Source organism: Zalophus californianus, chromosome 6, assembly GCF_009762305.2.
Source record: "Zalophus californianus isolate mZalCal1 chromosome 6, mZalCal1.pri.v2, whole genome shotgun sequence".
NCBI classification, from domain to species: domain Eukaryota; kingdom Metazoa; phylum Chordata; class Mammalia; order Carnivora; family Otariidae; genus Zalophus; species Zalophus californianus.
In genome coordinates, this window is record NC_045600.1 from 87924577 (window position 1) to 87940733 (window position 16157).

At 36.7% G+C, this 16157-nt stretch overlaps 1 pseudogene; it reads left to right on the forward strand.

The window, feature by feature from the left end:
• The window catches only part of LOC113909190, a 31991-nt pseudogene extending 17025 nt beyond the window's left edge, over positions 1-14966 (forward strand).
• The last annotated feature ends 1191 nt before the right edge of the window (positions 14967-16157 follow it).

Below are 16157 nucleotides of genomic sequence, written 5' to 3' on the forward strand. Positions count from 1 at the left end.
AAGACCCCATCAAAAAAGAGAATTACAGACCAATATCCTTGATGAACATGGATGCAAAAATTCTCACCAAAATACTAGCCAATAGGATCCAACAGTACATTAAAAGGATTATTCACCACGACCAAGTGGGATTTATTCCTGGGCTGCAAGGCTGGTTCAACATCTGCAAATCAATCAACGTGATACAATACATTAACAAAAGAAAGAACAAGAATCATATGATCCTCTCAATAGATGCAGAAAAAGCATTTGACAAAGTACAACATCCTTTCTTGATCAAAACTCTTCAGAGTATAGGGATAGAGGGTCCATACCTCAATATCATAAAAGCCATCTATGAAAAACCTACAGCGAATATCATTCTCAATGGGGAAAGGCTGAGAGCTTTTCCCCTAAGGTCAGGAACGCGGCAGGGATGTCCACTCTCACCACTGCTATTCAACATAGTATTAGAAGTCCTAGCCACAGCAATCAGACAACAAAAAGAAATCAAAGGCATCCAAATCGGCAAAGAGGAAGTCAAACTCTCACTCTTTGCAGATGATATGATACTGTATGTGGAAAACCCAAAAGACTCCACCCCAAAACTGCTGGAAATCATACAGGAATTCAGTAAAGTAGCAGGATATAAAATCAATGCACAGAAATCAGTGGCATTCCTATACACCAACAACAAGACAGAAGAGAGACAAATCAAGGAGTCGATCCCATTTACAATTGCACCCAAAACCATAAGATACCTAGGAATAAGTCTAACCAAAGAGGCAAAGGATCTGTACTCAGAAAACTATAAAATACTCAGGAAAGAAATTGAAGAAGACACAAAGAAATGGAAAAACGTTCCATGCTCATGGATTGGGAGAATCAACATTGTGAAGATGTCAATGCTACCTAGAGCAATCTACACATTCAATGCAATCCCCATCAAAATACCATCCACTTTTTTCAAAGAAATGGAACAAATAATCCTAAAATTTGTATGGAACCAGAAGAGACCCAGAATAGCCAGAGGAATACTGAAAAAGAGAAGCAAAGCTGGCGGCATCACAATTCCGGACTTCCAGCTCTATTACAAAGCTGTCATCATCAAGACAGTATGGTACTGGCACAAAAACAGACACATAGATCAATGGAACAGAATTGAGAGCCCAGAAATGGACCCTCAACTCTATGGTCAACTTATTTTTGACAAAGCAGGAAAGAATGTCCAATGGCAAAAAGACAGTCTCTTCAACAAATGGTGTTGGGAAAATTGGACAGCCACATGCAGAAGAATGAAACTGGACCATTTCCTTACACCACACACAAAAATAGACTCCAAATGGTTGAAAGACCTAAACGTGAGACAGGAGTCCATCCAAATCCTAAAGGAGAACACAGGTAGCAACCTTTTCGACCTTAGCCGCAGCAACTTCTTCCTAGAAACATCGCCAAAGGCACGGGAAGCCAGGGCAAAAATGAACTATTGGGATTTCATCAAGATAAAAAGCTTCTGCACAGCAAAAGAAACAGTCCACAAAACCAAAAGACAACCGACAGAATGGGAGAAAATATTTGCAAATGACATATCAGATAAAGGGCTAGTATCCAAACTCTATAAAGAACTTATCAAACTCAACACCCAAAGAACAAATAATCCAATCAAGAAATGGGCAGAAGACATGAACAGACATTTCTCCAAAGAAGACATCCAAATGGCCAACAGGCACATGAAAAAGTGCTCAACATCGCTTGGCATCAGGGAAATCCAAATCAAAACCTCAATGAGATACCACCTCACACCCGTCAGAATGGCTAAAATTAACAAGTCAGGGAACGACAGATGTTGGCGGGGATGTGGAGAAAGGGGAACCCTCCTACACTGTTGGTGGGAATGCAAGCTGGTGCAACCCCTCTGGAAAACAGTATGGAGGTTCCTCAAACAGTTGAAATTAGAGCTACCGTTCGATCCAGCAATTGCACTACTGGGTATTTACCACAAAGATACAAACGTAGGGACCCGAAGGGGTACGTGTACCCCAATGTTTATAGCAGCAATGTCCACCATAGCCAAACTGTGGAAAGAGCCAAGATGCCCATCGACAGATGAATGGATAAAGAAGAAGTGGTATATATACACAATGGAATATTATGCAGCCATCAAAAGGAATGAGATCTTGCCATTTGCAACGACGTGGATGGAACTGGAGGGTGTTATGCTGAGTGAAATAAGTCAATCAGAGAAAGACATGTATCACATGACCTCACTGATATGAGGAATTCTTAATCTCAGGAAAGAAACTGAGTGTTACTGGAGTGGTTGGGGGTGGGAGGGATGGGGTGGCTGGGTGATAGACATTGGGGAGGGTATGTGCTACGGTGAGCGCTGTGCATTGTGCAAGACTGTTGAATCACAGATCTGTACTTCTGAAACAAATAATGCAACATATTTTAAGAAAAAAGAAAAAGAAGAAGATAACAGGAGAGGAAGAAAAGGGGAGTATGTCAGAGGGGGAGACGAACCATGAGAGATGATGGACTCTGAAAAACAAACTGAGGGTTCTAGAGGGGAGGGGGGTAGGGGGATGGGTTAGCCTGGTGATGGGTATTGAGGAGGGCACGTTCTGCATGGAGCACTGGGTGTTATGAACAAACAATGAATCATGGAACACTGCACCAAAAACTAATGATGTAATATATGGTGATTAACATAACAATAAAAAAATTAAAAAAAAAAACAAACAAAAAAAGAAAATAGAAGGAGAAACAAAAAGCTTCCAGGACAAAGAAAAACTAAAAGAATTTGTGAATACCAAACCAGCCCTACAAGAAATATTGAAAGGGGCCCTCTAAGCAAAGAGAAAGCCTAAAAGCAACATAGACCAGAAAGGAACACAGACAATATACAGTAACAGTCACCTTACAGGCAATACAACGGCACTAAATTCATATCTTTCAATAGTTACCCTGAATGTAAATGGGCTAAATGCCTCAATCAAAAGACACAGGGTATCAGATTGGATAAAAAACAAAACCCATCAATATGCTCTCTGCAAGAGACTCATTTTAGACCCAAAGACACCTCCAGATTCAAAGTGAGGGGGTGGAAAACCATCTACCATGCTAGTGGACATCAAAAGAAAGCTGTGGTGGCAATCTTTATATCAGACAAATTAGATTTTAAACCAAAGACTATAATAAGAGATGAGGAAGGACACTATATCATACTTAAAGGGTCTATCCGACAAGAAGATCTAATATTTTTAAGTATCTATGCCCCTAGTCAATTATAGAAGCCAATTAATAACAAAATCAAAGAAACACATTGACAACAATACAATAATAGTAGGAGACTTTAACACCCCCCCCAACTGAAATGGACAGATCATCTAAGCAAAAGATGAACAAGGAAATAGAGCCTTTAAATGACACACTGGGCAAGATGGACTTCACAGATATATCCTAAAGCAGCAGAATACATATTCTTCTCAAGTGCATATGGAACATTCTCCAGAACAGATCACATACTGGGTCACATATCAGGTCTCAACCAGTACCAAAAGACTGGGATCATTCCCTGCATATTTTTGGACCACAATACTTTGAAACCAGAACAAGAGGAAAGTTGGAAAGAACTCAAATACATGGAGGCTAAAGAGCATCCTACTAAAGAATGAATGGGTCAACCAGGAAATTAAAGATGAATTAAAACAATTCATGGAAACCAATGAAAATGAAAACACAACTGTTCATAATCTTTGGGATGCAGCAAAGGCTGTCCTACGAGGAAAGTATAGCAATCCAGCCTTTCTCAAGAAACAAGAAAGGTCTCAAATACACAACCTAACCCTACACCTAAAGGAGCTGGAGAAGGAAGAGCAAATAAAGCCTAAACCCAGCAGGAGAAGAGAAATAATAAAGATCAGAGCATAAATCAATGAAACAGAAACCAACAGAACAGTAGAACAGATCTATGAAACTAGGAGCTGATTCTTTGAAAGAATTAATAAGATTGATAAACCCTGGGCCAAACTTACCAAAAAGAAAAGAGAAATGACCCAAATAAATAAAATCATGAATGAAAGACTAGGGATCACAACCCACACCAAAGAAATAAAATTATAAGAACATATTATGAGCAACTATATGCTAGCAAATTAGACAATCTGTCAGAAATGGATGCATTCCTAGAGATGTATCAACGACCAAAACTGAACCAGGAAGAAATAGAAAACCTGAACAGACCCATAACCAGTAAGGAAATTGAAGCAGTAATCAAAAATCTCCCAACAAACAATAGCCCAGGGCCAGATGGCTTCCCAGGGGAATTCTACCAAACATTTAAAGAAGAATTAATACCTATTCTTCTGAAACTTTTCCAAAAAATAGAAATGGAAGGAAAACTTCCAAACTCACTTTATGAGGCCAGGCCAGCATTACCTTGACCCCAAAACCAGACAAAGACCCTATCAAAAAGGATAATTACAGACCAAAATCCCTGATGAACATGGATGCAAAAATTTTCACCAAAATACTAGCCAATAGGATTCAACAGTACATTAAAAAGATTATTCACCATGACCAAGTGGGATTTATTCCTGGGCTGCAAGGTTGGTTCAGCATCTGGAAATGAATCAATGTAATACAATACATAAAAAAAAGAAAGGACAAGAACCATATGATACTCTCTCAATAGATGCAGAAAAAGCATTTGACAAAGTACAGCATCCTTTCTTGATTAAAACTCTTCACAGTGTAGGGATAGAGGGCACATACCTCAATATCATAAAAGCCATCTATGAAAAACCCACAGCAAATATCATTCCCAATGGGGAAAAACTGAGAGCTTTTCCCCTAAGGTAAGGAACACGGCAGGAATGTCCACTATCACCACTGCTATTCAACATAGTACTAGAAGTCCTAGGCTGAGCAATCAGTCAACAAAAAGAAATCAAAGGTATCTGAATCGGCAAAGAAGAAGTCAAACTCTCACTCTTTGCAGATCATATGATACTTTATGTGAAAAACCCAAAAGACTCCACCCTAAAACTGCTAGAATCCATACAGGAATTCAGTGAAGTGGCAGGATATAAAATCAATGCACAGAAATCAGTTGCATTTCTATATACCAACAAGACAGAAGAAAGAGAAATTAAGGAGTTGATCTTATTTACAATTGCACCCAAAACCATAAGATACCTAGGGATAAATCTAACCAAAGAGGCAAACATCTGTACTCAGAAAACTATAAAATACTTATGAAAGAAATTGAGGAAGACACTAAGAAATGGAAAAACATTCCATGCTCATGGATTGGAAGAACAAATATTGTGAAGATGTCAATGCTACCTAGAGCAATCTACACATTTAATGCAATCTCTACCAAAATACCATCCACTTTTTTTCAAAGAAATGGAACAAATTATCCTAAAATTTGTATGGAACCAGAAAAGACCCCAAATACCCAGAAGAATGTTGACAAAGAAAAGCAAAGCTGGTGGCATCACAATTCCGGACTTCCAGCTTTATTGCAAAGCTGTCATCATCAAGACAGTATGGTAATGGCACAAAAACAGACACACAGATCAATGGAACAGAATCGAGAGCCCAGAAATGGACCCTCAACTCTATGGTCAACTCATCTTTGACAAAGCAGGAAAGAATGTCCAACGGAAAAAAGACAGTCTCTTCAACAAATGGTGTTGGGAAAATTGGACAGTCACATGCAGAAGAATGAAACTGGACCATTTCCTTACACCACACACAAAAATAGACTCAAAATGGATGAAAGACCTTAATGTGAGACAGGAATCCATCAAAATCCTAAAGGAGAACACACGCAGCCATCTCTTCGACCTCAGCTGCAGCAACTTCTTCCTAGAAACATTGCCAAAGGCAAGGGAAGCAAGGGCAAAAATGAACTATTGGGACTTCATCAAGATAAAAAGCTATTGCACAGCAAAGGAAACAGTCCACAAAACCAAAAGACAACCGACAGAATGGGACAACATCTTTGCAAATGACATATCAGATAAAAGGCTAGTATCCAAAATCTATAAAGAACTTATCCAGCTCAACACCCAAAGAACAAATAATCCAATCAAGAAATGGGCAGAAGACATGAACAGACATTTCTGCAAAGAAGACATCCAAATGGCCAACAGACACATGAAAAAGTGCTCAACATCACTTGGCATCAGGAAAATACAAACACATTTATGCACATTAAGTCAATTATGCTGAAAACTGAAGAAAAGGAAAATTTTAAACAGAACTAGAGGAAAATAGGTATATTACAATAAGAGGAACAATAATAAAAATAGCAATTGACTTATCCTTAGAAATAATGGGAGTTGGAAGGTAATAGGGTCATCTCTTTAAAATTCAGAATTTAGAAAAAAAATCTGTCAACTCAGAATTCAATATCTAGTAAAAATATCTTTCAAAAATGAAAGGGAAAAAAGGCACTTTTTTTTATATAAGTGAAAGCTGAGGAAATTTATTATCAGATCAATCCAATAAGTAATGCATGGGGCACCTGGGTGGCTCAATCTTTAAGTGTCTGCCTTCAGCTCAGGTCATGATCCCAGGGTCCTGGGATCAAGTCCTACATTGGGCTCCCTGCTCCGCGGGAAGTCTGCTTCTCCCTCTCCCACTCCCCCTGCTTGTGTTCCCTCTCTCTCTGTGTCTTTCTCTATCAAATAAATAAAATCTTTTTAAAAAAATCCAATAAGTAATGCAAAAAAAAGTTTTTTCAACTGAAGGGAGTTCTAAACTAATGAAATTAAGGGTCTACAGGAAAAAAATAATATCACTGAAAATGATCACTATGTGAGTAATTACACAGCCATCAGAAAAAAATGAAATCTTGCTATTTGCAACGACGTGGATGGAATTAGAGGGTATTATGCTAAGTGAAATAAGTCAATCAGAGAAAGACAATTATCATATGATCTCATCTCACTGATATGCAGAATTTAAGAAACAAGGCAGAGGATCATAGGGGAAGAGAGGAAAAAATGAAACAAGATGAAACCAGACAGGGAGATAAACCATAAGAGACTCTTAGTCTTAGGAAGCAAACTGAGGGTTGCTGGAGTGGAGGGGGATGCGGGGATGGGGTGGCTGCATCATGGGCATTGGGGAGGGTATGTGTTGTGGTCAGTGCTGGGTGTTGTGTAAGACTGATGAAATCACAGACTTGTAACCTTGAAACAAATAATACATTATAAGTTAATTTTAAAAAAAGACAATTTTAAGTTCTTAAATACTTTTAAGTCATTGACTATAGCAAAAAATCAGAGTATGGAATTCATAACATATGTAGAATTAAGACATGGACAAGAATAGCACAAAACACAGTTAAACTGAATTACAATTTTGCAAGTTTCTTAAATTACATGTGTAGTGCTATAATAATAATTCTATTTAGAGAGTGATAAATTAAGGAAACACATTCAATTTTTTTTATTCTTTCAAAGATATTTATTTATTTATTTGAGAGAGAGAATGAGAGATAGAGAGAGCATGGGGGGGAGGGTCAGAGGGAGAAGCAGACTCCCTGCTGAGCAGGGAGCCTGATGCAGGACTCAATCCTGGGACTCCAGGATCATGACCTGAGCCAAAGGCAGTCGCTTAACCAACTGAGCCACCCAGGCGCCCAAGGAAACGCATTTTAATATTAATTATAACTGTAGAGTAAAAACAAAATACCAAGTATCAAAGGTAGAGCTAAAGACAATAGAGGGGAAGAAATGTAATATCACAAATACTTGAAAAGCAGACTATAAATAAAATATAAAAGAAGAGAGAAACACAGAAAACAAATACAGAATAAATAGGTAGAGAGTAGACTGAGACTCAACCATATAAATCTTCACTCTAAATGTAAATACACCAAAGCATCTTATTAAAAGACAGAGATTGCCATAATGAATAAAATAGAAAGATCCAGGTATATGCTGTTTGAAATTAAAGTATCTCAAAGAAATAGAAAGGGAATTTTGCTTCAGGGCATTCGGAGTAACAAGGACTGGATATTCCCTACAACCTTAAAAAAAAAGCTTACAAAAACTAAGCAAAATATATGAAACAGTAACTTTTCAGACACTAGACACAGGCAAAGCAGGACTGTGATCCTTAAGACAGAGCAAACAACCAAGATAAGCTCTATAAATGCACTAGTTTACTGACTGGTGATAGCTTCTGGGTCAGTGACAGGAGCCCAAATAGTGCCTGGCGTTCTTATAGACTTGAAGGGACAGAAATTGGGTTGGGGGAAGAAACACTGGCTAGAATTTGTGGGGCAGAATGTTGGAGAGACTTGCACTGGAAATACAGAAAGCCCCCAAATAGCAGTGATCCTGGTCAGTGCAGCAGGCAAGAAAAAAAAAAAAAAAAGTAAAAAGACTTAAGATTGAAACAGAAGAAGTAAAACTGTCTTGAGTTGTTGATTATTAACAGCATGATTAACTGCATGATTATTTATTTAGAAAATCTTAAGATATCTACAAAGAAGCTACTGGAATGCTTAAGTGAGTTTGGTAAGATTGTAGAATATAAAGTCAATGTACAGAAAAATCAACCATATTTCTATGTAATTGAAAAAACATAAATTGATCTAAAAGTTGACATTAATAATAACATCAAAAAATACCCCTGACATACTTAGGGATACATTTTGTGCATAACACATACACTGAAAAGAACAAAACACTTTTGAGAGAAATTAAAGAAGACCTAAATAAATGAGTGATACCATTTTTGTGAATCAAAAGAATAAGTATTTTTAAGATGCTTGTTTTCTCCCAAAGTAACCTCTAGATTCAAAGCAGCCCCAATCAAAATCATAACCAACTTTTTAAAAATAAAGAGCAATAAGCTGATTTTGAATTTTTATGGAAATACAAAGGATTTAGAGTAGCCAAAATAATTTTGAAATAGAACACAGTTGGAGGACTTATACTACCTGAATTGAAGACTTACTATGGACAGCAGTAATCAAGGGACCGTATTCTAAAAACAGACCACAAATACATCAGCTGAAGTCCAACAAAAGTTCTAAGGTCATTCAATGGAAAAAGTATATTATGTTCAACAAAAGGTGCTGGAAAAAACTGGGTATGTATATATAAAATAAATGAACTTCTACCCTTACCTTAAAACATATGTTAAAACTGACTTGAACTGTATTATTTACATGTTTAAAAATGACAAAATAAGACTTTTAGAAGGAAATAAAGGATACAGACCAAGATATTTTAGATAGGATACCAAAAACTTGCACCAGGAAATAAAAAATACTATATTTCATTAAATTAAAAAACTGTGGTTTAGAAAAAACACCATATAGAAAATAAAAAGATAATCCACAGACTTGGGAAAATATTTTCAAAACACATATATAATAGAATTATACATTTCAATAAAGAAGATTGACCCCCAAAATGGGAAAAAACTTTTGAACAAAAACACCACAAAGTTACACAAATGACTAATAAGCACATTAATTATATGCTCAACCTCATCAGTTATCAGAAAAATGTTAACTCAAAACTACAATGAGATACCACTATGTACCTACTAGAATAATTAAAATTGAAAAGATTGATCATGCCAAGTATCGGTGAGGATGTGGAGCATCATGAATTCCCAACCATTACTGGTAATACAAAATGGTACAGCCAATAAGAAAAAGTTTGTCAGTTTTATATAAATATAAATTTACCATATGACTCAGCCACTCCACTCATAGTATTTATCCAAGAAAAATGAAAACTTACATACATAAAAGATACATAGTTGTGTATTCATAACACATTTACCTATAAGAACCAAAACTTGGACACAAAATCAATCAACAGGTAATTGGGTGAACATGTTGTGATATATACATTTAATGTAATAAAACTGCAAAAAATATAAAATGAACTACTGATAACATGCAATAGCATGGAAAAATCTCAAAAATGCTAAACAAAAGAAGCCAGACACAAATAAATACATACTACTTGATTCCATTTATATAAAACTCTTAAGAAGACAACTTTAATCCATAGTGACAAAAAGCAGATCAGTCCTTACCCTGGGTATAGGAATAGGGTTAAGGACTGAATGGGAAAGTTTGCAATATAACCTTGTTTATTTGATTGCCATTGTAATGGTCGTTACATGAGTATATAAATATTTGTCAAAACATATCAAGCTGTATCCATAAAATTGATGCATTTTTTCCCATGCAAATTATACCTCAACAGAATTGTAGGGTTTTTTTTTTTTTTAATTATTTGAGAAAGAGAGAGTGAGCAAGCACAGGGGGTGGGGGGGTCGGGGAGAGAGGGGCAGAAGGAGAGGGAGAAGCAGACTCCCGCCCAGCAGGCAGTCCGACCCAGGGCTCAATCCCAGAACCCAAGGATCATGACCTGAGCCCAAGGCAATGCTTAACCAACTAAGCCACCTGGGCGCCCCTGTAGGGATTTTTAAAATTACAAAATATTAAATACCTAGAAGTAAATTTAAGAAAAGATTCACAAAACTTTAAGAAAATCTACAACATTTTATTGTGACAAATTAAGAAAAAATAAATAAATGAATGTTTGTTTTGAAATTTACAAGCTGAGTATGGTGATTAACATAACAATAAAAAGTTTAAAGATTAATGAAATTTACAAGCTGAGGCTAACACTTATATAGGAATTCAAACAGCCAGGAATAATTTCTTGAAGAAATAGAATACAGCTGGAATATCCATTAATACTATCTCTTCAGACCTATAATATGATACACCTATTCTAATTAAAACAGTGTATTGTGAATTAAAGGCAGACCGATAGGCCAATGCAGCAGAATAGAGTCCAGACACACAAATATTGTAACTTAATTCATGTCAAAACTGATAGCACTGAGTACAGAAAGGATTTTCTATTCAATAAATGCTTCTAGATAATTGTATACTCATTTTTAAACAAGGTGAATCTTGATCTCTATTCACAGCATACACAAAGTTTAAGTTCAAATGGAATGCAGATATAAATATGGAAGGTAAAACAATTAAGCATTTAGTAAAAAAAAAAACAAACAGAACATCTTTATGATCTTGAAGTAGATAAAGATAAATGTAGTCTAATCAAAAAGGACAAAAGAATGAACCATATCAAAATAAAGAGCTTTTCTTAAAAAATACTATTAAAAAGATGAATATAGAAGTTATAGAATGTAAGAAAAAAGATATTTACAATACATACATGCACTGAAAAGTCATACCAAGAAATGCCAACAACAACAACAAAACAAACAAAAAAACCAAACAAAAACCTATGAAGAAATAAGGGAAATACAGGCAATCCACTACAAAAATTTTGAAAAAAAAAATTCAAGAAGTACTTCTCAAAAGAATATATCCAATTGCCAATGAACATAAGAATGATTAACTTAATCAGTCATTAAAGAAATGCAAACTAAAACTGTAATGCTTGCAGTTATGTGCCACAAGAATGTTTGAAGAGAAAAAGAAAGAAGATATCAAGAGTTGGTGGAGATGTGTGGCAACTCAAACTTTCATAATATTGCTGTGCAAGTGTAAATTGGTACATTTGGAAAACTGTTTGGCAGTATTTACTGAAGCTGGGTATATAACCTGTGGCCCAGCAATTTTTTTCTGGGTATACCTCCAATAGAAATTTATTCATATTTCACCAAAATATTTTTACCAGATTTGTTATACTACCACTGTTTAAAATAGCCCCCAGTTTACCTATATTAGGAGGGATAAATTCATTGTGAGGTATTGTCATAACAGAAAATTATATATATATTTAGGAAAAAAAGAATCAGAAAAACATATACTGTGGGATTACATTGATATTAAATTGAAATATCTAAATATAATTTCTAGTGTTAGATGTCAGTGTAGTGGTTACACTTGGGTATTGTGTAAAACTGGAAGAGGGCTCCGGGGCTCCTGAGGTGTTGGAAATCTTCTTCAGCTGAATGAGTATGTATGAACATACCTACCCAGGTATGCTCACTTGGTAAAATTCATCAATATGTACACTTATGGTTCGTATACTTTCCTATGTGTGTGATGTACTTCAATTGAAAATTATAAAAACATAAATTAGGTGAAAAGTGTAGTCCTAACAAAATCAACATGCATTGTCTAGCGTTGGCTACTCAGCTCAAATTCTGAAATAACAGAAAAAGCTCCTATGACACACTCTATAAATGTACTTTGAATTCCTAATTCTCTATTCTCATATGCATAAAGGCAGAAAATTTTGGCATAGCACCAAGTTAAAATTTAAGCCACTTAAAGTTAGAACAACTCATTACTATATTTCCCATAAAACTACTTTGAATGTTCTGGCTCTGCGACTAATTGGGGAGAGAACGGTATTTACCATCCTATGTGAAAAATGAGAATACTAAGTAAAATTAACTCTTCTGTAACGACTACTTTAATATCATTAAGATTTCATAGGGTCAAGGCAAGGAGAAAAGCAGTAGGACCTTAACCAGGATACCAATTGCATTAGTTTTCTAGAGCTGCCGTAACAAAGTATCACAGACTGGGTGGTTTAAACAACAAGAATTTACTTTGTCACAGTTTTGGAGATTAGGAGTGTAAGATCAAGGTGTCAGCAGGGTTGATTTCTTCTGAGACCATTCTCCCTGGCTTTTGGATGATCACCTTCCAGTCTTCATGTGGTCTTCCCCCATGTGTGTCTGTGTCCTAATTTCCTCATCTTATAAGGATGCGAGTCATATTGGATTAGGGCATACCCTAATGATCTCATTTAACTTTAATAACCTCTCTAAAGACCCCTTCTCCAAATACAGTCACATTCTGGGATGCTGGGGGTTAGGACTTCAACATAAGAATTTTGGGAGAACACAAATCAGCCCATAACACAAACTGATTTGAAGACTGTGACAGAATTTTTTTTTTTTCATACTCAAGAACTATTATAAAAACACGTCCACTTCCATGCTGACAGTACCTGATTTTTGGTAGGTGCCAGTTTTTCCTAGGCCTCCGGCCCCTTCCAAGACCCAAAGCTTGAATGATCTAGGCCAACCATGATCATTCCACTTCCATTTCCAATCATGTCTCTAGGCATGGGCAAGTGATATAACTCTGGCCTATGACATATAAGAGGAAGTGAATATAGGAAGCTTCTAAGAAAGTTTTCCTGATTCCTGAATAGAGATACAATGGAGAAACCAGCCTAATTCCTGACTTTAGATTTTGCTACATGAGGACTTGATCTCATGTTGCAGGTATGTTGAGATGTGTTGATACTTGAGATATGTTGCAGCCCAGAGAATAATATTTCATCAAATCTAAGAAAGGTAGGAAAGAATGACAGAAAGCCAAGGAAATCACAATGAAGAAGCTGACCCATAGCTGTGAGAGTGGTGAGTTGAATTAACATGGGGATTGACCTGTCCCAGACTTCTTGTTGATGATACGAATATATTTTTTTTCTTAAGCCAACTTGAATTGGATAACTTATTTCTTGCAGCCAAAGTCATCTTAATTGATATAAGAATGATAAGTAGCTTTTTTTTTTTTTTTGTCACAGGTACTCTATAGGAAATGGAAGAAGGGAGGTTTTTTTTCCGTCTTACGTAAGTGCTGAGAAGGCCCAGTCACTTTAGTATGAATGAAAATGAGGCATCATACCCACATGGTTTTGCAGCAGTGTAATTTTACATGGAAGAAAAGTTTATGTTTAGGGAATGAAATTTGCCTATAATTTCCATTAGGTTCTTACCCTTGTCCCAGTTTACCTCCTGAGAGATTTGGATGTCAGTTTTAGACTTGTCAGCATTGACAAGATGACTTAGGAAAGTTCCTGACCCCGAGTCTTGTCCAGTGTTATGAAACCAATAAAATGCTCCTGGATTTTCATTTTGCACACGGATGTCAACAAATCTCATTCAAACAGATATCTCTTCTAAGAGGCTAACCTCCAGTTTCAGTCTAATAAATCTGTGCCCCCTTCAGGTTTAAAACTTGTTCTCAAAAACCCTATCTGTCATGATGCTTTAAGAATCCTTTTGTACTATAATTGCAATCCATTATTTCCTGTGACAAGACATGTATCAAGTTCCTTCATTTCTCTGTCAAGTCTCTTTTTAAGATCCATGGAGAGTCTGTCACAAATTCCATGGAACTCTGGAATCCCTATTGCTAGGTAGAGAATTCTACTTCTTCATTGCTTCCAAATTTCTTTCCAGTGCTTTGCTCATATTCAATTTCACACTGAAGCTTGGCATGAAGGCAAGTATTCAGACTTTTTTTTTGTCTTCAACCTGTATTCAATCTGAACTGTTTCCTGAGGATTAACAATGTTTTCCTAATTAATCAATCTTCTGATTGATTACTTGATCTGATTTTGGAATAAAGGCAAATAGATTTCTCTAGAAGGCAACTACTTTCTCTCTGAACTTTAAACAAAGCAGCCAGTACTATATATTTCTAGTTTCAAAACTATGTATAGAAATGCAAAGAAAAATGTCACTTAAATTAATCCATGAGAAAGTTGTCAGTTTGTTTATTCTGAGTTATTGGTCCCAACAGATTTCAGACTGTTGGTATCAGATGGTACTGTTAGACAAGATCAGAACTGCCAATGCCCATCTTGAAAAACTCTCAGTTATCTTATGCATCTTATTGCTTCATCTTTATCTGCTTCCTTCTGCAACTTCATCACTGACATTTATTTGCTTAGGTGGCACATCAAAACCAAGTTTTTACTGAGATTAATGATTAATCATGTAAACTGTGATTTCAACCTTTAATTTTAGAATGTATTCATGGAAAAGACTTTGAGATAGAGAATTGGGTGAAGGTTTGGGGAGGATTCTTTATGAAAGCCAGGAGTGGGAATGGGGAAAAGCTGACCTGCAATGTGGTTGTGGTCTTAGGACCTCAGCAGAACCTACAGGCTGGTTGGGAGGAGGTAACTCTAAAGCTAGAATAGCTCTTCAGAGTTGTTTTAAATTGAGGGAAGGACTCAAGCCTCTGTATCTACACACAAACCAATCATTGGCCGCTAGTCACTGCTAGGAAGGAATATAACTTAGGATAAGCAGTTCCTTGATGCTGAGAGCAATTACTAGTGAATGAGGCAACTGATGTTCACAGTAGCTGGGAGTTGAATGTCTCACTGATGAAGGAATGTGCACAGAGCACCTCTTGCTCCTTAAGGGAATTTTCTCCATGTGGGAATAACTCTTCCAATATTTGACTTATTGTTATTTCATGGGTTAGTGGTAAACACTATAGCCTCCACCACTAATATTGGTCTTAGAATGACAAGTTATGCACATCACTTACTTTCTCTACTATCCTTTTTTATATTCCCCTCACACTCAGATAGCACCTCTCCTGGTTTAAATGACCTGCCTGGTATGTGTACCAAGATCCTGAGCCATAGGTTAAACATGCCCTTTTGAGGCTATGGCTGTTGCACTTATTCATTTACTATTAAATTTAAGCATGGAAACACCAAGAGGTACTCCAGCATCACCCGTGTGTCAGATATATTCTTACCTAGCACCTTCTGGGGATAAGAGACAAGTATCCCTCCTCATGACTCCTTTCCTTGCCTGCTGGTTTTTCATACACATGATTGAGGAGTAGTCAGAGCTTAAATTTCAAAGACACTTTATCAAATTCCCCAGTGGCAATGATGGCCATCTAGAGCCAGGTCCTCTAGATTCATAAAGCCTAAAATGTTACAGGGGTGGAACACTACCCCAAATAGATCACTGGGGGTGATATGAAGTGCGGCCACCCCTACTCACACATGCTGGTTCCCAAACCCATGAATCCTGCCTATTGAGGCCAACCCACTTAATTTATGGTGATTACCACATCCTGAAGGATAATGCCCAATACTCTTATTATCATCCCTAGACTGATGCCTGAGCAATGTTTTTCAGAAGTCATTTCAGTGACCTCTCAGGTCAGGAGCTCCTGGGTGTTACAATGTGAAGCTTCACTGTAGATCCTATGACCCTTTGGCCACTTCCAGACTTCCTTTGTTATAAAATAGGCCCCTTGGTCTGAGGCGATATCTTGAGAGATCCTGTGCCTGTGTTTTTAGTATTTAGTAAGCCCTTGGAAGTTGTGCTGGCTAAGGTTCTGAGGGCAGAAAAGACAAAAGTCT